At 50.3% G+C, this 26,433-nt stretch overlaps 1 long non-coding RNA gene across 2 annotated transcripts in view; it reads left to right on the top strand.

The window, feature by feature from the left end:
- LOC126957351 (uncharacterized) overlaps nucleotides 1-26,433 on the top strand; it is a 62,321-nt gene that overhangs the window by 22,088 nt on the left and 13,800 nt on the right. The window contains exon 1 of one of the 2 annotated variants that reach the window (XR_007726715.1): nucleotides 9,528-10,811. The exons of the other annotated variant lie outside the window; for it this stretch is intronic. This is a non-coding gene — a long non-coding RNA (uncharacterized LOC126957351). Of the gene's footprint in view, nucleotides 1-9,527; nucleotides 10,812-26,433 lie in introns of those variants that run through there. 2 annotated transcript variants of the gene reach the window in all.

The raw sequence follows: 26,433 nt of genomic DNA, 5'->3' as shown, positions 1-26,433 counted from the left end.
GATTCTATAGCACCTTCCCTGTCGGTCTGGTGACCCTGGTTTCGTGACCCTCTCTCTGGCTTGATCCCTGGGCCTGGGCAGGGGTGAGCCCGTTAGGGCAGCCGGGTGCAGGAGTCAGAACCTGACCCTCCTTGTCTCCCGCCAGCGCTCTGGGTGCCGTTCGTCAAAATGGCCGGGTTCCTGTTTTTGCCTCTGAAGGCAGAAATGTCACTGCCGCTGCATTAAGCACGCTCGGCGGGAACTCGGTTTGGAGCGAGGAGCTGGCGCTCAGCCCTGCCAAGCTGCCTGCCGCAGGGGGGTGGGGATGGGCTGGCTGGCCAGCCGGCCTGGCTGGGGTCAGTCTTTGTCTATGAGGGGCTCCCACCTTCCTGTCTCTAGCCCGACATGGCCCACTCCCCTAAACCGTGCTGGTTGCTCCCACCCCACTCAAGTTTGGCGGGGGCGGGGCGGGGGAGATGGGGGGGGATTAAAGGGGAGGATCTGTGCCCCTCTGGCTCGGGGATAGCAGGGAGGTGATTGGGCAGAACTCATTTCCTTCTCCCCACCCCCATAATTGGCAACACCTCTGGAATTCATGGATCATCTCCCCCCTAATGTTGCCCATTTGACGAGGAAGGAATGGTAGCCAGGCCTCAGGGCATCCTCAGTCTTCCGACCTGAAGTTTCTCCAGGAGGGCTTGGGGGAGAGGGTGCATTTCACCTTTTCGTAGCTTCCTTCTGGCCAAGGGATCCCACCACCCAGGAATTCTCCAATCCTGGTGCACAGCAGACCACTTGTCCTTGTGAGCACACAGATGTGAGGAGGAGGGGGCAGGCCAGTGTGGAGAGTCTGATTTAGTGGGTCTGAAGTGGTCCTGTGATCTGCACACCTCACGAGACCTGAGGGAAGGCCCCCACCCTCACTGAGAGGCATGCTGGGAGTCCCACAGAAATCGGAGGTGATGGGGTTTAGCAAGTCACTGAACAATGGGAGATTGAGAGAGGGATCACTTAGTAAGGTAGGAACTTGGTGGTTGAGAGTGTGGGCTCTGGACTCAGGAGGACCAAGCTTAAATCCTGGCTCTACCACTAATTGACTGCATGCTGGAGGGCAGATGACCCAAACTGAGCCTTGGTTGTCTCAGTTTTAAAATGGTGGTAACACTGATGGTCCTTAACCCCACCAAAACAATGTGTGGCTTCTATGGGACAGTGCATGGAAAGTGCTGAATGTAGGTCCAGGTACTTAGTAACTGCATGGTACATGTGAGCTTCTGTCATTGTCATCACTATTAAAACTGTTGGAACTCAGATTTGTAGTTCAGACTTTAGTTTTGGGGTAGAGGACAGTCTGGCCCAAACGTCTCTGGTTCTCCTAGTCTCATCCTTTACGGGTCCACCAGGTCCTGGTCAGGGGAGAGTGAGCGTGGGGTAGGGGTCAGTCCCCTGGGTATGGTCTCATCTGTCGTTCTCCACTCCCTACCCCAAGCCCTAGTGCCTTAGGTCTCTTTCACCCTTGGGTGTCCCCTCACAGCTCCCATTTGGAGCTACAGATGCCCACTGGGCATTGGCTTGGCTAGTACTTGAGGGCTTGCCCCTCCTAGACCCATATCCAGCCTCCCTTCTCTATGAAGCATCAGATTCTGTGATGGTACAAGCGCCCGGGTAAATTAGGCCCCTGCACCCTAGGTGGTAGGGGAACTGGGAGTGTTAATGTTGAGCATGTAGGGTGCAGGAATAGGACACCCAAATTGGAGCAGCCTTTGGAAAGTGGAATCCCACTTCCCTCTTTGGAAAGATAGATTGAGGGGAGCTGAGTAAGGACATAGTACGAATGTGTGCCTGGAATCTAGGGCTGATATCTGTTTCATTCAGGATATTTGGGACTGCTGGTTTCAGAATACAGGAAGGACTAACTGAAAACCAAGGCTACACACTGGGGAGGATCCTGGGGCAGATGCCTTGGCATGGGAGCATTCTTTTTTCTTTTTCTTTTCTTTGTTTTTTGAGACGGAGTCTCACTCTGTCGCCCAGGCTGGAGTGCAATCTTGCGATCTCAGCTCACTGCAACCTCCGCCTCCCAGGTTCAAGAGATTGTCCTGTCTCAGCCTCCTGCGTAGCTGGGATTACAGGCACACACCATCACGCCTGGCTAATTTTTTTGTATTTTAGTAGAGACGGAGTTTCACCGAGTTTCCCAGACTGGTCTTGAACTCCTGAGCTCAGGCAATCCACCCACCTCGGCCTCCCAAAGTGCTAGGATTACAGGCGTGAGCCACGGCACCCGGCCTGGCATGGAAGCATTCTAACTTGACTTGGGGAAGGGGTGTCTGTCCACTTGAGGCTGCCAGGTGGCTGAGGCTGAGATGACCTCATAGAGCTCCTTCTTGGGCTGTAGGCAGCAAAGGGCACCAGCTTTGGACTCTACTCTTCTCACGTGTGCTTGCACATCTGCCCATGCTCGCCACACTGACCCAGATTCATACTGGCCCATATGTTCTCATGCCCCCACGTGTACATTCATGTACATGCTAACGTACATGTGCACACGTGGTATACCACCACATGTACAACACACATGTATGCTTATGCATGCACAAGTACACACAGGTACACACTTGGATAACTTGCACACGGGCACTCTGATGCACCCATGCATACATTAACACCATGTACACACACAGTAACAAATGCACACGCATGGGCAAACCTACAGCCATTTGTTCTTCCATCAGCCAATTCGTGTGTATGTAAACTGTATCTCCCATGAGAATAGTACTATCTTTGTTCATTGTCAAGTCCCCCAAGATAAGAGAGGTTTGTTCAACCTCAAGGCTCACATGCTTGGTACTTGGGAGGTAAACAATACAGTATTGTTTGGAATATATGAGTAATTGTATAAGTGTATATAGAAATGAGTAATCTATGGTGAATAATAACCATAATAGTAAATGCCACCCCCATTTATTGAGTAGGTGCTATGTGCCTAACCCTGTGCTACCAGTACCATCTCATCTCAGCCTCATAGCAACTTATGAGGCAAGTACTTGTTTTTGGAATTTTTTTCTTTCTTTTTTTCTTTTTGAGACGGAGTCAACGCCTAGGCTGGAGTGCAGTGGCGCGATCTCAGTTCACTGCAAGCTCCTCCTCCTGGGTTCACGCCATTCTCCTGCGTCAGCCTCCTGAGTAGCTGGGACTACAAGCGCTGCCACCATGCCTGGCCAATTTTTTGTATTTTTAGTAGAGACGGGGTTTCACCGTGTTAGTTGGGATGATCTCGATCTCCTGACCTCGTGATCCACCCGTCTCGGCCTCCCAAAGTGCTGGGATTATAGGGGTGAGACACCGCGCCCGGCCTTTTTTTTTTTTTTTTTGAGATAGAGTCTTACTCTGTCACCAGGCTGGAGTGCAGTGGGGCGATCTCAGCTCACTGCAGCCTTCGCCTCCCAGGTTTAAGAGATTCTCCTGCCTCAGCCTCCCAAGTAGCTGGGATTACAGGCACGCGCCACTGCGCCCAGCTAATTTTTTGTATTTTAGTAGAGACGGGGTTTCACCATGTTGGCCAAGATGGTCTCAATCTCCTGACCTTGTGATCCACCCACCTCCACCTCTCAAAGTGCTGGAATTACAGGCATGAGCCACCATGCCCAACCGAGGCAAGTACTCTTATAATTTCTGCTTAGGCGTTTGGGAGCTGAGGCTGCAAGAAACAGTCATTGCCTGTATCGGCTTGCTAGGGCTCGCATAACAAAATACCCCAGACTGGGTGGCTTACAGTTCTGGAAACCAGATGTCCAAATTCAAGGTCTTGGGAGGACCCTTCTGAGGGCTGTGAAGGAAGGATCTGTTCAGGCCTTTTTCCTTGGCTTGTAGATGGCCACCTTCTCCCTGCGTCTCTTCGTCTCTTCACCTTGTCTAACCTCTGTGCATATCTGTTTCCAAACTACCCCTGCTTATGAGGACACCAGTCATATTGATTAGGGCCCACCCCAAAGACCTCTTTTTTTTTTTTTTTTTTTTTTTTTGAGACAGAGTCTCTCTATGTTGCCGAGGCTAGAGTGCAATGGTACGATCTCGGCACACTGCAGCCTCCGTCTCCTGGGTTCCAGCAATTCTCCTGCCTCAGCCTCCTGAGTAGCTGGGATTACAGGCTCCTACCACCACGCCAGGGTAATTTTTGTATTTTTAGTAGAGATGGGCTTTTACCATGTTGGCCAGGCTGGTGTTGAACTCCTGACCTCAGGTGATCCACCTGCTTTGGCCTCCCAAAGTCCTGGGATTACAGGCGAGAGCCACTGCTCCCAGCTTTTTTTTTTTTTTTTGGAAACGCAGTTTCACTCTTGTTGCCCAGGATTTTTGGTAGATACAGGGTTTCACCATGTTAGTCAGGCTGGTCTCAAACTCCTGACCTCAGGTGATCCACCCGCCTCAGCCTCCCAAAGTGCTGGGATTACGGGCGTGAGCCACTGCGCCTGGCCAAAGACCTCATTTTAACTTGAATTTATCTGTAAAGACTCTATTCCCAAGTAAGGTCACATTCTGAGATACTGAAGGCTTATTAAATACTTTAACTTATGAATTTTTGGAGGTACCCAATTCAACCCATAATACTACCCAAGTTTGCACAACTGGGAAGTAGTGTAAACAGGATTTGATCCTGAGTCTGGAATGCCAGGGCCCATGGTATCACTCTACTAAGTGGTGCAGAGTTTGGTGTGTGTGTGTGTGTGTGTGTCCTGGTGGTTGCTATCTGATGCTATTATTTCCTGCTAGCAGATGGGCATCTAGAGCCTGCTTGCATGAAGGAGTTGGCCCCTATTCACCCTGGCTTGCTGGTGTGCTGGAAGCTTTTATACTTCTTCTGTCATGGCATGGGCACCCAGAGCCATCCCCCAGGGCTGTGGTGGCCAATGCTGACCAGCCAATACTGATAGGAGTGCCTAGAGGGGGACATGGGGGGCCAGGGAGCTGCTGACTCCCCCCTACCCCACCACTAGCCATCATCTCCAATGCTGCAGCCTCATTTCAAAGGCTTAGCCTATTCAGGTGGGAAGCTGGAGACATTTTGGAGGTGGATAGGGACAGTCATGAGGCCTCCCTGCATCAACTGGGACAGCTAAGACCAGGCAGGCCTGTGCTGACCTTTGTCCATAGCCTGAACCTCTCCTTGTGCCACACAGGAGGCAGGGAGGCTGGACCTCACCCCTCTTCTCCTCTGAGCTTAGCTGGAGGCCTAAAAAACAGCCCTGGCAAAGGAGGGAGGCAAAACACCTAGTCTGATGGGGAGACACAGCCTCTGTTCTAAGAGGAGCACAGGTTTGGGAGGGAAGGCCTCTGTCTTCTGGAATTTTTCAGTCTGAAAAGCCCCAGACTCTCTAAGCCTCACTTTGCTCATCTGGGAAGTGGGGATGACAGTGTAGTCATCTGTGAGGGTTCCAGGAGTTATGATGTGGAAGGACCAAGGACCAGGATCAACATGGATATCTTAAACCGTGCATAGCCACAGCATTCAGGGGTATGATGATGACGATGATGATTATTATTATTGGTAATATTTACTGGGCACTTACTAGACCTCAAGTCAAATGCTAAGTGCATGCTTTACCCAATTATCTCAGTTAATCTTTTTTTTTTTTTTTTTTTCTGAGATTGAGTCTCACTCTGTTGCCCAGGCTGGGGTGCAGTGGTGTGATCTCAACTCCCTGTGACCTCCCCCCTCAAGTGATTCTCAAGTGGTTCAAGTGATTCTTCCCCCTCAACCTCCAGAGTAGCTGGAACTACAGACATGCGCCACCACACCTGGCTAATTTTTATTTTTATTTATTTTTTGTCTCGGTTTGTCGCCCAGGCTGGAGTGCAGTGGTGCAATCTTGGCTCACTGCAAACCATTTGGCTCACCCCTGTAATTGCAACACTTTGGGAGGCTGAGGTGGGTGGATAACTTGAGCTCAGGAGTTCAAGACCAGTCTGAACAACATGGTTGATATGATTTGGCTGTGTCCCTACCCAAATCTCAACTTGAATTGTATCTCCCGTAATTCCCATGTGTTGTGGGAGGGACCCAGAGGGAGGTAATTGAATCATGGGGGCTGGTCTTTCCTGTGCTATTTTTGTGATAGTGAAGAAGTATCATGAGATCTGATGGATTTGTCAGGGATTTCTGTTTTTGCTTCTTCCTCATCTTTCTCTTGCTGTTACCATGTAAGAAGTGCCTTTCACCTCTCACCATGATTCTGAGGCCTCCTCAGCCATGTGGAACTGTAATTTCAATTAAATTTTTTTTTATTCCCAGTTTCAGGTATGTCCTTATCAACAGTATGAAAACGGACGAATACAGTAAATTGGTACCAGGAGTGGGGTGTTGCTGAAAAGATACCGAAAAAAGTGGAAGCAACTTTGGAACTGGGTAACAGGCAGAAGTTGGAACAGTTTGGAGGGCTCAGAAGAAGACAGGAAAATGAGGGAATGTTTGGAACTTCCTAGAGACTTGTCAAATGGCTTTGCCCAAAATGCTGATAACGATATGGACAATAAGGTCCAGGCTGAGGTGGTCTCAGATGGCCATGAGGAACTTGTTGGGAACTGGAGTAAAGGTGACTCTCATTATTTATTTATTTATTTAATTTATTATTTATTTTTTTTTTTTTGAAATGGAGTCTCGCTCTGTCGCCCAGGCTGGAGTGCAGTGGCTGGATCTCAGCTCACTGCAAGCTCTGCCTCCCGGGTTCCCGCCATTCTCCTGCCTCAGCCTCCCGAGTAGCTGGGACTACAGGCGCCCGCCATCTCGCCCGGCTAATTTTTGTATTTTTTAGTAGAGATGGGGTTTCACTGGGTTAGCCAGGATGGTTTCGATCTCCTGACCTCATGATCCGCCCATCTCGGCCTCCCAAAGTGCTGGGATTACAGGCATGAGCCACCACGCCCAGCCAATTAATTTTTTTTTTTGAGACAGAGTGTTGCTCTGTCACTCAGGCTGGAGTGCAATGGCATGATCTGGGCTTACTGCAAACTCTGCCTTCCAGGTTCAAGTGATTCTCCTGCCTCAGCCTCCCAAGTAGCTGGGATTACAGGTGCCCACCACCATGCCTGGCTAATTTTTGTATTTTTAGTAGAGACGGAGTTTTGCCATGTTGGCCGGGCTGGTCTTGAACTCCTGATCTCAGGTGATCTGCCCGCCTTGGCCTTCCAAAGTGCTGGGATTACAGGTGTGAGCCACCACACCTGGGTTTTTTTTTTTTTTTTTTTTTTTTTGAGATGGAGTCTCACTCTGTGGCCCAGGCTGGAGTAGTGGTGCAATCTCTGCTCACTGCAAGCTCTGCCTCCTGGGTTCCTGCCATTCTTCTGCCTCAGCCTCCTGAGTAGCTGGGCCTACAGGTGCCCACCACCACACTCGGTTAATTTTTCGTATTTTTAGTAGAGACAAGATTTCATTGTGTTAGCCAGGATGGTCTCAATCTCCTGACCTCGTGATCTTCCTGCCTCGGCCTCCCAAAGTGTTGGGATTACAGGCGTGAGCCACTGTATGTGGCCTTTTTTTTTTTTTTTTTTTTTTTTTTTTTAGATAGAGTCTCACTCTGTCACCAGGCTAGAGTGCAGTGGCGCAATCTCGGCTCACTGCAACCTCTCTCTGCCTCCTGGGTTCAAGTGATTCCCCTGCCTCAGCCTTCTGAGTAGCTAGGACTATAGGCGCACGCCACTATGCCTAGCTAATTTTTGTATTTTTAGTAGAGACGAGGTTTTACCATGTTGGCCAGGATGGTCTCAATCCCCTGACCTTGTGATCTGCCCACCTTGGCCTCCCAAAGTACTGGGATTACAGGCTTGAGCCACTGTGCCTGGCCTCTTGTTATGTGTTAGCAAAGAGACTGGTGGCATTTTGCCTCTGTCCTAGAGATTTATGGAACTTTGAACTTGAGAAAGATGATTTAGGGTATCTGGTAGAAGACTGTTCTAAGCAGTAAAGCATTCAGGAGGTGACTTGGGTGCTGTTAAAGGCATTCAGTCTTATAAGGGTAGCAGAGCAAAGTTTGGAAAATTTGCAGCCTGACTATGCGATAGAAAAGAAAAACCCTTTTTCTGGGGAGAAATTCAAGCTGGCTGCAGAAATTTGCATAAGTAGTAAGGAGCCTAATGTTAATCCCCAAGACCATGGGGAAAACGTCTCCAGGCCATGTCAGAGACCTTCATGGCGGCCTCTCCCATCACAGGCCCGGAGGCCCAGGAGAAAAAAGTTGTTTCATGGGCTGGACCCAGGGTCCCCATGCTGTGTGCAGCCTAGGGATTTGGTGCCCTGTGTTCCAGCTGCTCCAGCCGTGGTTGAAAGGGGCCAATATACATAATGGACTTTGGCTTCAGAGGGTGGAAACCCCAAGCCTTGGCAGCTTCCACGTTATGTTGAACTTGCAGATGCACAGAAGTCAAGAATTGAGGTTTTGGAACCTCCACCTAGATTTCAGAAGATGTATGGAAAGTCCTGGATGCCCAGGCAAAAATTGCTACAGGGACAGGGCTGTCATGGAGGACCTCTGCTAGGGCAGTGTGAAAGGGAAATGTGGGGTCAGAGCCCCCACACAGAGTCTCAGCTGGGGCACTGCCTAGTGGAGTTGTGAGAAGATGGCCACCACCTTCCAGACCCCAGGATGGTAGATCCACCAACAGCTTGCACCATGCGCCTGGAAAAGCTGCAGACACTCAACACCAGCCCGTGAAAGCAGTCAGGAGGGAGGCTGTACCCTGCAAAGCTACAGGGGCGGAGCTGCCCAAGACCATGGGAACCTACCTCTTGCATCAGTGTGACCTGGATGTGAGACCTGGAGTCAAAGGAGACCATTTTGAAGCTTTAAAATTTGACTGCCCCGCTGGATTTTGAACTTGCGTGGGGCCTATAACCCCTTTGTTTTGGCCAATTTTTCCCATTCGGAATGGCTATATTTACCCAATACCTGTACCCCCATTGTATGTAGGAAGTAACTAGCTTGCTTTAGTTTTTGTTTTTTTTTTTTGAGATGGAGTCTCACTCTGTCACCCAGACTGGAATGCAGTGGCATGATCTTGGCTCACTGCAACCTCTGCCTCCCAGGTTCAAGCGATTCTCCTGCCTCAACCTCCCGAGTAGCTGGGACTGCAGGCATGTGCCACCACACTTGGCTGATTTTTTATTTTTACTAGAGATGGAATTTCACCATATTGGCCAGGCTTGTCTGAAACTCCTGACCTCAGGTGATTAACCTGCCTTGGCCTCCCAAATGCTGGGATTACAAGCGTGAGCCACCACACCTGGCTTTTTTTTTTTTTTTTTTTTTTTTAAGACAGAGTCTCACTCTGTTGCCCAGGCTGGAGTGTAGTGGCACGATTTCAGCTCACTGCAGCCTCCACCTCCCAGGTTCAAGTGATTCTCCTGGCCAGGCGCGGTGGCTTAAGCCTGTAATCCCAGCACTTTGGGAGGCCGAGACGGGCGGATCACGAGGTCAGGAGATCGAGACCATCCTGGCTAACACAGTGAAACCCCGTCTCTACTAAAAATACAAAAAAAATTAGCCGGGCGAGGTGGCGGGCACCTGTAATCCCAGCTACTCGGGAGGCTGAGGCAGGAGAATGGCGTGAACCTGGGAGGCAGAGCTTGCAGTGAGCTGAGATCCGGCCACTGCACTCCAGCCTGGGCAACAGAGCGAGACTCCGTCTCAAAAAAAAAAAAAAAAAAAAAAAAAAAAAAATCAAGTGATTCTCCTGCCTCAGCCTCCTAAGTAGCTGGGACTACAGGCGCATGCCACCACGCCCAGCTAATTTTGTAGTTTTAGTAGAGGCAGAGTTTCACCATGTTGGCCAGGCTGGTCTCAAATTCCTGACTTCAAATGACCCGCCCACTCTGGCCTCCCAAAGTGCTGTGATTACAGGTGCGAGCCACTGCACCTGGCTGCTTGCTTTTGATTTTATAGGCTCATAGGTGGAAGGGACTTGCCTTGTCTCAGATGAGACTTTGGACTGTGGACTTTTGGGTTAATGGTAAAATGAGTAAGACTTTGGGGGGCCGGGCGCGGTGGCTCACACCTGTGGTCCCAGCACTTTGGGAGGCCGAGACGGGCGGATCACGAGGTCAGAAGATCGAGACCATCGTGGCTAACACTGTGAAACACTGTCTCTAAAAAAAAAAGAAAGAAAAAAAAAGACTTTGGGGGACTGTTGGGAAGGCATGATTGGTTTTGAAATGTGAGGACATGAGATTTGGGGGAGCCAGGGTCGGAATCATATGGTTTGGCTGTGTCCCCACCCAAATCTCAACTTGAATTGTGTCTCCCATAATTTCCACCTGTTGTGGGAGGGACCCAGTGGGAGGTAATTGAATCGTAGTGTCTGGTCTTTCTGTGCTATTCTTTTTTTTTTTTTTTTTGAGACGGAGTCTTGCTTTGTCGCCCAGGCTGGAATGCAGTGGCGCGATCTCTGCTCACTGCAAGCTCCGCCTCCCGGATTCACGCCATTCTCCTGCCTCAGCCTCCGAGTAGCTGGGACTACAGGCGCCCGCCACCTCGCCCGGCTAATTTTTTTTGTATTTTTAGTAGAGACGGGATTTCACCGTGTTAGCCAGGATGGTCTCGATCTCCCGACCTCGTGATCCACCCGCCTCGGCCTCCCAAAGTGCTGGGATTACAGGCGTGAGCCACCGCGCCTGGCCTTTCTGTGCTATTCTTGTGATAGTGAATAAGTCTCATAAGATCTGATGGGTTTATCAGGGGTCTCCACTTTTGCTTATTCTCATTTTTCTCTTGCCAGCCTCATGTAAGAAGTGCTTTTCACCTCCCGCCATGATTCTGAGGCCTCCCCAGCCATGTGGAACTGTAAGTCCAATTAAACCTGTTTTTGTTCCCAGTTTCAGGTATGTCTTTTTTTTTTTTTTTTTTTTTGAGACGGAGTCTCGCTCTGTCGCCCAGGCTGGCATGCAGTCGCGCAATCTCGGCTCACTGCAAGCTCCACCTCCCGGGTTCACGCCATTCTCCTGCTTCAGCCTCCTGAGTAGCTGGGACTACAGGTGCCCACCACCATGCCTGGCTAAGTTTTTTGTATTTTTAGTAGAGACGGGGTTTCACCATGTTAGCCAGGATGGTCTTGATCTTCTGACCTCGTGATCCACTTGCCTCGGCCTCCCAAAGTGCTTGGATTACAGGTGTGAGCTACCGTGCCCTGCCAGTTTTGCGTATATCTTTATCAGCCATGTGAAAACAGACTAATACAATGGTGAAACTTTGTTTCTACAAAAAATACCAAAATTAGCCAGGCGTGGTGGTACACGCCGGTAGTCCCAGCTACTAGGGAGGCCGAGGTGAAAGGATCGCTGGAGCTCAGGAGGTCGAGGCTTCAGTGAGCTGTGAGTGTGCCACCACTCCAGGCTGGGTGACGGCATAAGGCCCTGTCTCAAAAATAAATAAATAAATGAAGAAACAGATCCAGTGAGGTGGACTTGCCCAGTGTCACACAGCTGGAGAGCGAGAGTGGAGGTTTGACCCTGCTCTGAAGATTTTACTGGCTGGGCGCAGTGAGTGACTCACGCCTGTAATCTCAGCACTTTGGGAGGCCAAGGCAGAAGGGTAGTTTGAGCCTAGGAGTTCAAGACCAACCTGGGAGACCCTGTCTTTACAAAAATTACAAAAATTAGCTGGGCATGGTAGTCCCAGTTACTTGGGAGGCTGAAGTGGGAGGAGCTCTTGAGTCTGGGAGGTCTAGGCTGCAGTGAGCTGTGATTGTGCTACTGCCCTCCAGCCAGGGTGACAGTGAGACCTTGTCTCTAAAGAAAAAAAAGGTTTCACAGTAGGCCCTACAATTGTGTGAAGACAGGGGATCTCAGGGTGGGGGCCTAGGAGTAAGGACTCTACCATGGCTGGTAATGGCCCTAGTTCTGGGGTCCCCACCCTCTGAGCCTATACCCAGTCCTCAGAGGTGTAGGCTGAGGAGTGTTCTTTGTCAAGGTGAACCAGGCCCCTGTGTCTGGATGTATTTTTTTTTTTTTTTGAGATGGAGTCTTGCTCTGTTGCCCAGGCTGGAGTGCAGTGAGATCTCGGCTCACTGCAACCTCCCCCTCCCGGGTTCAAGCAATTATCTGCCTCAGCCTCCCGAGTAGCTGGGATTATAGGCGCTCGTCACCACTTCTGGCTAATTTTTTGTATTTTTAGTAGAGACAGGGTTTCACCATCTTGGCCAGGCTGGTCTTGAACTCCTGACCTCGTGATTCACCTGCCCCAGCCTCCCAAAGTGCTGGGATTACAGGCGTGAGCCACCGCGCCTGTACAATTGTTTTTTGTTTTTGTTTTTTTTTTGAGACGGAGTTTCACTCTTGTCACCTGGGCTGGACTGCGACGGCGCGGTCTCGGCTCACTGCAACATCTACCTCCCAGGTTCAAGTGATTCTCCTGCCTCAGCCTCCCGAGTAGCTGGGATTACAGGCGCCCGCCATCACGCCTGGCTAATTTTTGTATTTTTAGTGGAAATGGGGTTTCACCATGTTGGCCAGGCTGGTCTCGAACTCATGGCCTCAGGTGATCCACTTACCTCTTTCCAAAGTGCTGGGATTACAGGCGTGAGCCACTGCGCTCGACCTGCCTCTGGATTTTTGAAGTTGGTCCTTACAGCTCCCTGTAAGGTGAGAACTATTCCTGTTTTATAGGTGAAAATACTGAGACCCAGAGTCAGAATCAGTCCCCTAAGCAAGTCAGCAGGGCAGTGCCAGTCTCAAACTCAGGACTCCTGACTCCATGTTGATATTCTTTCTGTTGGAGGCAGGTGTCTTTAGGTAATTTGAGAACAGAAGTCCTTTTTGGTTCCCTTCCCCAACCCTGGGTTGCCACAAATGTGAGACTAAGGACAGGTTAGCGGAGGGTGCAGATCTTAAAAACCAACTCCCAATAGCAACACCAGTGTTAATTTAGCAGCGGACGTGTATTGATGGCTCACTTTGTGCCGGGCATGGTGCTTCTGTGTGCATGTGTGTGCAGCCTCAGAATCCTCCTCAACACAGTGCTTCAGACAGCAACTGTCAGCCAACGGGAAAAGACATAGGCCTGCAGTTCAGATCAGCCCATGTTAGTGAGCAGCAGGCATGAGGAGAGAACTGGCCAGTACTGGGGAGAACAAGGCCAGCATCTAGGAGGCAGATGTGAGACAATGGCGATAATGTAGGGGAACAGCTAGACTGTGGGGACACAGACATGGGGCCCCTGATGTCAAACTGAGGGGTTTGACAAGAAAGGTTTCTTGGAGGAAGTGATATTTCAGCTGAACTCCTCTGCACCCTTAGGTGTTCCCCAAACCAGACTATGCCCCATCCTACCTCATGCCATCCATCCTCCAAGATGATGAGAGTTAGGGGTTCAATAGGATTGAGCCAGGCAAAGAAGATAGGGTGGGAAGGAAGAGTTCCCAGTTCTAGGCTGGGAGAATAGCACCCCAGAGGCCTGAAATAGGAAGGAGCGCAGCCTATCTGTGGAACTTAAAGATGCTAAATGAGGGCCGGGCGTGGTGGCTCACGTCTATAATCCCAGCACTTTGGGAGGCCGAGGCAAGTGGATCACGAGGTCAGGAGATCGAGACCATCCTGGCTAACACAGTGAAACCCCGTCTCTACTAAAAATACAAAAAATTAGCCGGGCGTGGCAGTGGGCGCCTGTAGTCCTAGCTACTTGGGAGGCTGAGGCAGGAGAATGGCATGAACCCGGGAGGCAGAGCTTGCAGTGAGCTGAGATCACGCCACTGCACTCCAGCCTGGGCAACTGAGCAAGACTCCGTCTCAAAAAAAAAAAAAAGATGCTAAATGAGGCAGAAGGTGGAGTATAAGGGGGCAGAGGGGAGGGCATTCATTTAGGGCACTGCAGACCAGGAGAAGAGGTCTGGGTTTAATGTTGTGGCATGGGGGTCCACTGATCTAGCTTCCTATCCGCCCCTCACATGGTACTTTCCTATCTCCAAGACCTTCTCACATCAGCCAGATTCACCCAATACTTCTTGGGAGTAGATGGAGCAGGGGTCACCATGGCCATTTTACAGATGAAGAAACTGAATCTCAGACGTTACAGTGCTGGTCCACTTTGCCTGGCTGGTAAGAGGGGCGGCGGGCCTAGGTTCTGAGCCAAAGTCCTGGACTATTTGCAGGACCATCAGTGTGGATTCTGGAGGACGGATGGTATGGAGTAGGGTAGTGCACAGTCTGGTTTGGGGAACCCCTAAGGGTGCAGAGGGAGGGTGAGGATTCCTGCCAAAGCTCCAGGCTGGAGGGGACTGCGACCTCCCTCCTGCAGTCCATCCCCAGTGGCCGACTGGGGTGAGTCAGCCTGGATGAAGTCACCTACTTCCATGCAGACTGCACCCCCTGACGTGGGAGGCGCCTGTCAGGGGCACCAGCCGAGACTGAGGACAGGCTGGGCAGCACTCCAGGTCACTGTGTGGCAGCTGATTTAGGGGGACTGGAAATGTCCAGAGCCATCAGAAGCAGCTGGGTGTCTGGGGCCTTGACGCCCATAAGTCATACTGCTGCCTGCTGTTCCCTGCATTGCTACCCCAGGGGTCTGTGAAGACTCGCCAGGGACTGGGCTCATCAAAATCAGTTTATACCAAAGGAAATTAATTTTTGCCTCTCTGAGATGGGGTGTGGGGAAGGGAGGTTGGCTCCAGAGGTAGGCCTGTGACAGCACTGCAGGGAGGGGTTGGATCCCACAGTGTGACCACGATGGCACTGATCGAAGAGCCTCAGGGCTAGAGGGCCTGCGCATTCTACAGAGCGGGTGACTGAGGTTTCAAAGGAGCCTCCTAGTCTTTGGGACCAGAACCCATATTTTGTTCTTTATTAATCTGTCTTTATTCATTTATGTCCTCCCTCACGCCTGTTCCTTCTTTCCGTCTCTATCTCCATAAGTATTTACACTGGCACCTGCTATGTGCCAGGCACTGTCCTGTGTGGTAAGGACACAGAGATGCACAAGACAGACAAAGTCCTGCTCTCATGGAGCATGCAGTCTGGTTGAGTAAGACAGACTGGTCATAGCTAAATAAGAAAGTATCAGATGGGGAGGAGTGCTAGGTGAGCATTAAAGTAGAGTGATGTGAGGCGAGGCACAGTGGCTCACACCTGTAATCCCAGCACTTTGGGAGGCCGAGGCGGGTGGATCACCTGAGGTCAGAAGTTCGAGACCAGCCTGGTGAAACCTTGTCTCTACTAAAAATACAAAAATCAGATGGGCGTGGTGGTGGGTGCCTGTAGTCCCAGCTACTCAGGAGGCTGAGGCAGGAAAATCGCTTGAACCTGGGAGCTGGAAGTTGCAGTAAGCTGAGATCACACCACTGCACTCCAGCCTGGGTGACAGAACAAAACTCTGTCGCAAAAAATAAATAATAAAAATAAAAGCAAAAATTAGCTGGGTGTGGTGACGTACTTGTAGGCCCACGTATTTGGGAGGCTGAGATAGGAGGATCGCTTGAGCCCAGGAAGTTGAGGCTGCAGTGAGCCGTGATTGTGCCAGTGCACTCCAGCCTGGGTGATAGAGCAAGGCCCTGTCTTGAAAAAAAAAAGACAAAACAGGAGTTGTCAAAGAAACCTTCAATGAGGCAGCTGGCCCAGACCCAGGATCTGCTTCCACACTTCTTGAGCTCCAGGCTTCTTTGTGGTGAGGGTGAGCAGCTAGCTGGGTCAGCCCTTTCCCTGCCCAGCTTTACTTGTGTCCCTGTCTGTCAGGAGCCCTCAGCGGCTCCCCATTGCTCAGTAACAACAGTTCTCAGTTCTTGAGTGATTACCTTAGTCTGGGCATAGAGCCTTTTTGTGAATCCCTACAACAACCCTGCTAGGCAGATACCATTATTATTTCCATTTTACAAATGAGGAAACTGAGGCTTGGAGAGGAGAAGAGATTTTTTTCCAAGGTACCTCAACTGGTTGGTGACAAAGCCAGGATTCAGATTCGCTGAGCCATTAGTTGCCACTGCTGATGGAATGAAGTCCACTGCCCTCCCTGGAGTCACAGCCTTGCTCTTACCTGCTCAGGACCCACTTTCCCACCATCCTGTGCTCCACAGACTGAACAAATAGCCACTTCCATCTCCCTTAACGCTACACAGGTTCCCACCTGAGAACCTTTCTTTGCCTGTGCTGTTCCCTCCACCTAGAGTCCCCTCGCCTCCCCACATAAGCAAGGGGGTGCCCTTTATCTCTTATGCCCCCACAATTCTATTTGTGAGGCTCTCTGGGCCCTTATCACACACATTTTGTGTGCCCAGGGATTGGAGGTGTGACAGACTGGTATTTAGATCTAAGTCTTTTTTTTTTTTTTTTTGAGATGGAATTTTGCTCTTGTCGCCCAGGCTGGAGTGCAGTGGCATAATCTCGGCTCACTGCAACCTCCACCTCATGGGTTCAAACGATTCTCCTGCCTCAGCCTCCCGAGTAGCTGGGATTACAGGTGCACACTACTATGCCCAGGTAATTTTTGGTAGAGATGGGGTTTCATCATGTTGGTCAGGCTGGTCTCAAACTCCTGACCTCGTGATCCATCTGCCTGGGCCTCCCAAAGTGCTGGGATTAAAGGCATGAGCCACCGCGCCCAGCCTTTTCTTTTTTTCCTAGATAGAGTTTCCCTCTTATTGCCCAGAATGGAGTGCAGTGGTGTCATCTCAGCTCACTGCAACCTCTGCCTCCCGGGTTCAAGCAATTCTCCTGTCTCAGCCTCCTGAGTAGCTGGAATTACAGGTGTGCACCACCACACCTGGATAACTTTTTTTGTATTTTTAGTATAGACAGGGTTTCACCATGTTGGCCAGGCTGGTCTCGAACTCCTGACTTCAGGTGATCCACTCACTTCAGCCTCCTAATGTGCTGGGATTATAGTGTGAGCCACTGCCCTTTTTTTTTTTTTTTTTTTTTTAAGAGACAAGGTCTCACTCTCTTGCCCAGGGTGGAGTGCAGTAGCAGGATCTCGTCTCACTGCAGCCTCAATCTCCCACGCTCAAGTGATCCTCCCACCTCAGCCTTCCGAGTAGCGGGGATTACCAGTGTGTGCCACCATGCTCAGCTAATTTTTTTTTTTTTTTTTTGAGACGGAGTCTCGCTCTGTAGCCCAAGCTGGAGTGCAGTGGCGCAATCTCGGCTCACTGCAAGCTCCGCTTCCCGGGTTCACGCCATTCTCCTGCCTCAGCCTCCCGAATAGCTGGGACTACAGGCGCCCACAGCCACGCCTGGCTAATTTTTTGTATTTTTAGTAGAGACGGGGTTTCACCGTGTTAGCCAGGATGGTCTTGAACTCCTGACCTCGTGACTCGCCTGCCTCGGCCTCCCAAAGTGCTGGGATTACAGGTGTGAGTCACTGCGCCCAGCCTAATTTTTTTTTTTTTTTTTTTCGTGATAGAGTCTTGCTCTGTCGCCCAGGCTGGAGTGCACAGGTGATCACAGCTCACTGCAAGCTCCGCGTCACGGGTTCACGCCATTCTCCTGCCTCAGCCTCCGAGTAGCTGGGACTACAGGTGCCCCCAGCATGCTGGCTAATTTTTTGTATTTTTATTAGAGAAGGGTTTCACTGTGTTGGCCAGGATAGTCTCGATCTCGTGACCTCGTGATCCACCTGCCTTGGTCTCCCAAAGTGTTCAGATTATAGGCATGGTCCACCACACCCGGCTAATTTTTATATTTTTGTAGAGACAGAACCTCCGTATATTGCCCAGGCTGGTCTCGAACTCCCAGGATCAAGTGATCCTTCCGCCTTCGCCTCCCAAAATCCTGGGATTACAGGCATGAGCCACCATGCCTGGCCTGGGGCCTGGGTTTAAATCTTATTTGTATTACATATCGGCTCTGTGATCTTGAGAGGGCAACAAACTTTATAAGCCTCAGAGTTTTTGTTTGTTTGTTTGTTTTTTATTAATAAAATGGGACTGTAGTGGGGAGCAAATAGATGATAAATGCTCAGCATAACTCAGGAGGCTGAGATGGCAGGATGGCTTGAGCCTAGGACTTCAAAGCTGCAGTGCACTGCCCTCCAGCCTGGGTGACAAAGCCAGTCTTTTAGACTGGGTGTGGTGGTTCACGCCTGTAATCCCAACAATTTGGGAGCCCAGGAGTTCGAGACCAGCCTGGGCAGCATAGCAAGACCCTGACTCTAAAAAAATTAAAAAATTAGCCAGGCATAGTGGCATGTGTCTGTATTCCCAGCTACTCTGGAGGCTGAGGTGGGAGGATAACTTGAGCCAGGGAGGTCAAGGCTGCAGTGAGCCATGATTGTGCCACTGCACTACACTACAGGTGACAAAGTAAGGCCCCATCTTTTTATTTTTCTTTTGAGACACAGTCTCTTTCTGTTGCCCAGGCTGGAGTGCAATGGTGTGATCTCAGCTCTCTACAACCTCTGCCCCCCGTGTTCAAGCGATTCTCCTACCTCAGCCTCCTGAGTAGCTGGGATTACAGGCATGCACCACCACGTCCAGCTAGTTTTTGTATTTTTAGTAGAGATGGGGTTTCACCATGTTGGTCAGGCTGGTCTTGAACTCCTGACCTCAGGTGATCCACTCACCTCGGCCCCCCAAAGTGCTGGGATTACAGGTGTGAGCCACCACGCCCAGCCGCAAGACCCCATTTTTTTTTTTTAGACGGAATCTCACTCCGTTGCCCAGGCTGGAGTGCAGTGGCACGATCTCGGCTCAATGCAACCTCCACCTCCCGGGTTCAAGTGATTCTCCTGCCTCAGCCTCCCAAGTAGCTGGGATTACAGGCACCTGCTACTGTGCCCCACTAATTTTTGTATTTTTAGTAGAGACGGTTTCACCATGTTAGTCAGGCTGGTCTTGAACTCCTGACCTCAGGTTATCCACCTGCCTCAGCCTCCCAAAGTGCTAGGATTACAGGCATGAGCCACCACGCCCGGCCGACCCAATCTTTAAAGAAAAAAAAATGAGCAAGAAGTATAGCAGTTCACTGCTCCTTTGTAGGGTGGTCCTAAAGGATAGTGAAAGGTGTCCAACATAGTTAGTGGGTATTCAGCCTGAGAGGGCAGATCTAGGGGTTCATCACATCTCTCTTCCCCACAGGGCCAGTCCAGGGCTTTGTGGCTTGGAGCATATTTTTTTAGTTGAAGTTGAGGTTGATTTACATTTCCAAGGATGTGGCCTCATTCAGTCCAGGCAGCCCTCACCACCCAGGTGGGGGAAAAGGAAATTACTTGAAGGTCCTTGGTGTTCATGAAATCTATTATCATCATAATAACAATAATTAATTTTTTGTTTTGAAATGGGGTCTCACTGTGTTGCCCAGGCTGACCTTCAACTGCTAAGTTCAAGAGATCTCCCCACCTCAACCTCCCAAGTAGCTGGGACTACAGTCCATGCCACTGCACCCAGCTCAATAATTAATTGTTTTATATGGGCAACTGACATTTTCTTCATTTTATATGAAGCACTTTTAGAAAACATTGCTGTTTTTATTGATCTACTATAACTTATTATTTAAGTACAAACAGCGGTTATACATATAGCTTCAAGCAAGGCCCCCAGCTCCCTTTCAAACAGACTGCTACCTGAAGTCCTTGCTGAATAGGAGTTTGGGAGCTGCCTCTGTCCAGCTACACACACATGCGCATGCACACACATGCGCATGCACACACACGTGCACGCGCGCACACACACACACACACACACACACACACACACACACCCCCTCCATGAGGGTTGGGAAGACCCCAGCTCCTTTCATGGAGGTGTTATCTTCAGTCACCTTCACAGATGACACCAGGTTTGAATAGCATTAACAGATGAGCTAACCCTTTGGTAGGCCAGGAAATACACCCTTGAGGTGGGAGAGGGGACAGGGACTCCTCCCTAAAGATCTGCAACCTGGTCAGACACTGTGGCTCATGTCTGTAATCCTAACACTTTGGGAGGCTGAGGTAGGTGGATCCCTTGAGCCCAGGAATTCAAGAACAACATGGTGAAACCCTGTCTCTACAAAATTAAAAAAAAAAAAATCAGTCGCCTGTAATCCCAGCACTTTGGGAGGCCAAGAGGGGCAGATCACGAAGTCAGACTGAGACCCATCCTGGCTAATATGGTGAAACCTCATCTCTACTAAAAATACAAAAAATTAGCCAGGCAAGGCGGTGTGTGCCTGTAATCCCAGCTACTCGGGAGACTGATGCAGGAGAATCGCTTGAACCTTGGAGGCGGGTTTTAATGAGCCGAGATCACGCCACTGCACTCCAGCCTGGGCAACAGAGAGAGACTCCATCTCCAAAAAAATTAAAAAAAATAAAATAAAAAAGGTTTAAAAAAATTAGCTGGGCATGGTGATGCAGGCCTGTGGTCCCAGCTACTCCAGAGACTGAGACAGATCACTTGAGCCTGGGAAGTTGAGGCTGCAGTGAACCATGCACTCCAGCCTAGGTGACAAAGTGACAAAATAAATGCAAAATATTTGCAACCTTTTTCTGCCCATTTTGTAGGGTACTCACTGAGCCCAATTTCAGGGCTGGGAAGACTGGACTGAAGTGCCAGTGGGGCCTATCCTGGGGCTATTTTTCCGGGTGTGGATATTGATCGCTTTAAAAGTGCAGAGACAGTCAATGAGAGGCTGGAACTTGGTTGTGTTTCCTGTTGGGGCCACAGACAATGGAAATAGAGCTTCTAGAGGAAGGGGCTCTGTCCAGAGGACAACACTGAAGTGTGAGGGCCCAGCAGTCTGGCTGGTCTACCGGGTGCAGCTGCCCCTCTCCATCCTTATCTCTCTACTGGCTGGGGTCTGAGCAGCAGTTTGGAAACCTTAGATGGAAGCTAGAAAAACTAACCAGTTGGCTGGAAATTTGGGTCTAAAAAGAGAACAATGGGGCTGCAGACCCGAAAATGACCCTCTCTTTTTGGTTCATGGTGCCTGAGAATTTCAAGAGACCCTTTGCCTGAAGGGACATGGAGACCTGGGAGCAGCTAGGCCTTCAGGTGTCCCTGTGGGCCTAGTAGTCCCTCCTTTTCTCCCTCCCCAGTTTCCCACAGCCCCAGGTACCCAGGGACAGCAGAGGCCTTGCAGCAAGTGGCAGAGCAGATGATGTGGGGAGGGGAGAGAGCTCCTTAGGCCTTTCTGGGCACCCCCTACCCCCTCCCGCCTTGAGTAGTGGGAGTCCAGCCATCCTTCTTATGCTTTTGGTTATTTGGTCAATAACCCATGAGCCAGGTGTTGTGCTAGAGGCTGTACTCCTGGGATCCAGAAAAAATGTATTCCTATGGGAACCCTCAAGCGTGTCACCATCAGGAGAAGGGAGCCAAACCAGTGACACCTGATGGATTTAGGACTGGGGATGCTCACAACAAAGGCTCCTGATCTGGTTTGAGAGGCTGGGGAAGGCTGCCTGAAAGAAATGACTTTCTGGGTTCCGATGATAGCCCTGTGACCTTGGAAGAGTTATTTAACCTCACTGTGCTTGACTTTCCTCATCTTTAAAATGGGCATAATAAGGCCAGATACAGTGGCTCATACCTCTAATCTCAGCATTTTGGCAAGGCGAGACAGGAGGATTGCTTGAGGCCGGGAGTTTGAGACTAGTCTGGGCAACACAGGGAGACCTCCCTCTCTAAAATAAAATAAAATTTTTAATGATTTATTTACTATTTATTTATTTATTACAGGCATGAGCCACCACATTCGGCTAAAAAAATTTTTTTTAATGAGCATCATAATAGTACTATTTCAAAGGTTGTTGTGAGGATTCAGTGAGTTAATATGTACATGTAAATCCACTAGAACAGTGCCTGGCACACAGTACATGCTCTGTAAGTGTTAAATAAAATATAAAAACAGCTACCAGCCAGGCACAGTGGCTCACACTTGTAATCCCAGCACTTTGGGAGGCCGAGGCAGGTGGATCACTTGAGGTCAGGAGTTCGAGACCAGCCTGGCCAACATGGTGAAACCCCGTCTCTACTAAAAATACAAAAATTAGCTGGCCATGGGGGTGCATGCATGTAATCTCAGCTACTCAGAAGATTGAGGCAGGAGAATCACTTGAACCTGGGAGATGGAGGTTGTAGTGAGCTGAGATCACGCAACTGCACTCCAGCCTGGGTGACAGAGCGAGACTCTGTCTCAATAAATAAATAAATAAATAAATAAATAAAAACAGCTACGACTTGGATGAGTCGGACTTGGCAATGGGTGAGAAAGCAGGTCCTAGGCAAGGAGGACGAAGACCTGCATGTTCGACAGCAGGCTTCTTCGGAGGATTCCCCTGTGTCCTTCCGTGTCCCTGGATGGGGTGGCTAGTGACTCTCCCGGTCTAAGACCTGGCTTCATAACTGCCCCCTTCCCTCTGCTGCCTCAGTGTGGTCTTGGGGTTGCTCAGTCCTCAACCTGAGATGTGACTGAGTCCATGGCCCAGCTTTGCCCACCTACCCCTTCCTCTGATGGTGCTGCAGCTCCCTGTGAGCCCACCCCAGGCTGGGCAGGGCGGTGTGGTGCTGGGGACCCCCCCGTGAGCATCTGGAGCTCCCTGTTTGGTGGGGCAGCACAGACGAGTAACTGGCTCAGCCCAGGGATCAGGAGGGCTTCTTGGGGGAGGTGCTCTCTGAACAACGTCCTAAAGGAAAATGAAAACTTCTCCAGAGAAGAGGAGGGGAGGGAATTCCCAGGCAGAGGGAACAAGCTGCACAAATGTTGGGAGGGAGAGAGATCCTGACTCAGGAGAAATAAGACCCCAGTATAGTTCAAGCTCTGGACTTGGGAGCCTTCTTCTGGCACGTTTTATCCTGAGGCCTGAGTTTCTTCCTGCTTGCCCTCTGGCCCAAGCACTAGTAGTGGCCTAAGAGGTTAAAGTCCAGTCTTGCTCCGGGGCCAGCCCAGGAGCTGGGGGTAGGGGCGCCAGTTGCCCAGGTCCCTCCCTCCCACTTCAGAGCTGGGAGTGTTTGGCAAAGCAACAACGCCGCCTTTGTGTCCTTCTGTGGGTCCAGGCACGTCTAGCCCAGCCTAGGCGGCTGCTGGTTTCAGTGCCCTGTGATCCCAGCCAGGCGGTGCAGGGCAGTGCAGGCAGGGTGCGCTTCCTCAGGGCCCTGTGGCTGTCTCATGTCCCTTGCACCCCCACGGGGTTCCCCAGGTGGGAACCTGTGCCACGGAGTCCATGGGCATGTGTGGGGCTGGTAGTGTGGGCCCACAGCGGGTAGTGGTGAGTGGGGGTTTGCACAGAAGCTGGAGAGGGACATCCAAAGGCTCCTGTGTGCCACAGCATGCACCCGAGGGGCATCCCGGGGTGAGTCCATGAGTGTGCATTTGGGTGAGGACGTGATTCTGGGTGTGAGGGGTCTTGCTTGAGCACACGAGCAGCCCCCAGCCTGCTCAGAACAGAGCACTGCTGTCTCTGCTGCGCCAACAACGAGGCCTCTCTGTCTCAGCGCATAATGTCCCCTCTGTATTGTCTGCTGCACCGCTGTGGTGACGATAATTTTAAGGCCCAAATCCTTTTCGTGGGTGAGGGTGAGGGTTGGGTTGGGGATAGGGCAGGGTGGAAGCCTTCTGGGGAGGGTGGGAGCTCTGGGGCTGTGTTTCAGCTCTACGTATGTGGTGGTCTGTTGTATGTTTGGGGCCTTCCCCTACATACTCACAACCCCTACAGGGGCCGCAGAGAGAAGTCAGGGACTCCCAGAAGCCTCTGCCAGAACCCCTTGCCCTGAAGTCATGTGGTCCCCGCCCTGCTCCAAGCCCTCCTCCCCCACCCTGCCCGCCCAGACTTCAAAGGCACTCTCTCTCTCTGGGAGCCCCTTTTGGTCCCTGCCTGCCTCTGCTGATCCAGGCTTTCTGCAGGCCTATTCCTGTCTTTCCTATCCTGAAACCACTAGGCCAGCGGCTGTCAACCTTTTTGTTCCCAGGACTCCTTTACATGCTTAATAATTACTAAGGACCCCCAAAGAACTTTTGTTTACATGAGTTGTATCTATCAAGACTTGCCATATTAGAAATTCAGACTGGGAAAATTTAAAAACAGGTATTTATTCATTTTATTTATTTATTTATTTATTTATTTATTTATTTATTTTGAGATGGAGTTTTGCTCTGTCGCCCAGGCTGGAGTGCAGTGGCATAACCTTGGCTCACTGCAACCTCCTCTTCCCGGGTTCAAGTGATTCTCCTGCCTCAGCCTCCCGAGTAGCTAGGACTACAGGTTCACACCACCATGCCCTGCTAATTTTTTTTTTTTTTAAGACAGAGTCTCACTCTGTCATCCAGGCTGAGTGCCGTGGTGTGATCTTGGCTCACTGCAACCTCCGTCTCCTGGGTTCAAGCGATTCTCATGCCTTGGTCTCCTGGGATTACAGGCATGCACCACCATGCCTGGCTAATTTTTGTATTAGTAGAGACGAGGTTTCACCATGTTGGCCAGGGTGGTCTCAAACTCATGACCTCAAGTGATCCTCCTGCCTTGGCCTCCCAAAGTGCTGAGATTACAGATGTGAGCCACTACGCCTGGTCAATAATAATTCATTTTAAAATAACAGTAATAATACCATTACCAGTTATCATAGATAATATATTTTTATGAAAAATAGCAACCTTGACTGGCTCAGTGGCTCATGCCTGTAATCCTAGCACTTTGGGAGGCTGAGGCGGGCAGATCACTTGAGGTCAGGAGTTCGAGACCAGCCTGGCCAACATGGTGAAACCCCGTCTACACTAAAAATACAAAAATTAGCCGGGTGTGGTGGCACACACCTGTAGTCCCAGCTACTCAGGAGACTGAGGCACAAGAATCTCTTGAACCTTGGAGGCAGAGGTTGCAGTGAGCCGAGATCGCACCACTGCATTCCAGCCTGGGTGACAGAGCGAGACTCCTTCTCAACTAAGAAAAAAAAGAAAGCACTTTGGGAGGCCGAGACGGGCGGATCACGAGGTCAGGAGTTCGAGACCATCCTGGCTAACACGGTGAAACCCCGTCTCTACTAAAAAATACAAAAAACTAGCTGGGCGAGGTGGTGGGCGCCTGTAGTCCCGGCTACTCGGGAGGCTGAGGCAGGAGAATGGCGTAAGAACCCGGGAGGCAGAGCTTGCAGTGAGCTGAGATCCGGCCACTGCACTCCAGCCTGGGCGACACAGCGAGACTCCGTCTCAAAAAAAAAAAAAAAAAAAAAAAAAAAAAAAAGAAAGAAAGAAAGAAAAATAACCTTGTTTTCTAGAACAAAACAAAATGAGCAAGAAGAGTGGCACTGTTTTTACATTTTTGCAAATCTCGTTAATATTTGGTTTGATAGGCCGGGCGTGGTGGCTCAAGCCTGTAATCCCAGCACTTTGGGAGGCCGAGACGGGCAGATCACGAGGTCAGGAGATCAAGACCATCCTGGCTAACACGGTGAAACCCCGTCTCCACTAAAAAATACAAAAAACTACCCGGGCGAGGTGGCGGGCGCCAATAGTCCCAGCTACACAGTCCAGCCCGGGCGACAGAGCGAGACTCCGTCTCAAAAAAAAAAAAAAAAAAAAAAAAAAAAAAAAATTTGGTTTAATAGAGCAAACAGGCCTCATGGGACTGGGCTGGATTCTCATATCTGCTTTTACTTTGAATTGGTGGTGATTATAGATAGGCACATAGTTTTGTTTTTGTTATGGTTAAAGTATATGAGGAAAACCTGGCCTCACACAGATTTATAGTTGAAAGAGTGGGGCCGGGCGCGGTGGCTCAAGCCTGTAATCCCAGCACTTTGGGAGGCCAAGACAGGCGGATCACAAGGTCAGGAGATTGAGACCATCCTGGCTAACACAGTGAAACCCCGTCTCTACTAAAAAATACAAAAAAACCTAGCCGGGCGAGGTGGCGGGCGTCTGTAGTCCCAGCTACTAGGGAGGCTGAGGCAGGAGAATGGCGTGAACCCGGGAGGCGGAGCTTGCAGTGAGCTGAGATCCGGCCACTGCACTCCAGTCTGGGTGACAAAGCGAGACTCTGTCTCAACAAAAAAAAAAAAAAAAAAAAAAAAAAAAAAAGAAAGAAAGAGTGAGTAGTGCTTTATTAACCTTTTCAGATAATTTGATACTACACCAAAACTCGACAAGTGGCAGTTTCCTAAAGGTTAATATCATTTGGGGCCTGAAACCATATCAGTGAGCTTTTCATATTCTATCACTATTAAAGTCCACTTGTCTAACTCACATTTTGAGTGGATCTTTTATCCACACATGATTTTATAACAGCATGCATATCATTTAGAAAATTTTTCTGGGCTGGGTGCGGTGGCTCACGCCTGTAATCCCAGCACTTTGGGAGGCCAAGGCGGGCGGATCACCTAAGGTCAGGAGTTCAAGACTAGTCTGACGAACATGGAGAAACCCCATCTCCACTAAAAATACAAAAAAATTAGCCGGGCATGGTGGCACATGCCTGTAATCTCAGCTACTCAGGAGGCTGAGGCAGGTGAATCGCTTGAACCCGGGAGGTAGAGGTTGAAGTGAGCCAAGATCATGCCATTTCACTCCAGCCTGGG

This window comes from Macaca thibetana, chromosome 6 (genome assembly GCF_024542745.1).
Source record: "Macaca thibetana thibetana isolate TM-01 chromosome 6, ASM2454274v1, whole genome shotgun sequence".
NCBI lineage: Eukaryota > Metazoa > Chordata > Mammalia > Primates > Cercopithecidae > Macaca > Macaca thibetana.
This window is presented reverse-complemented; position numbering and strand designations above follow the sequence as displayed.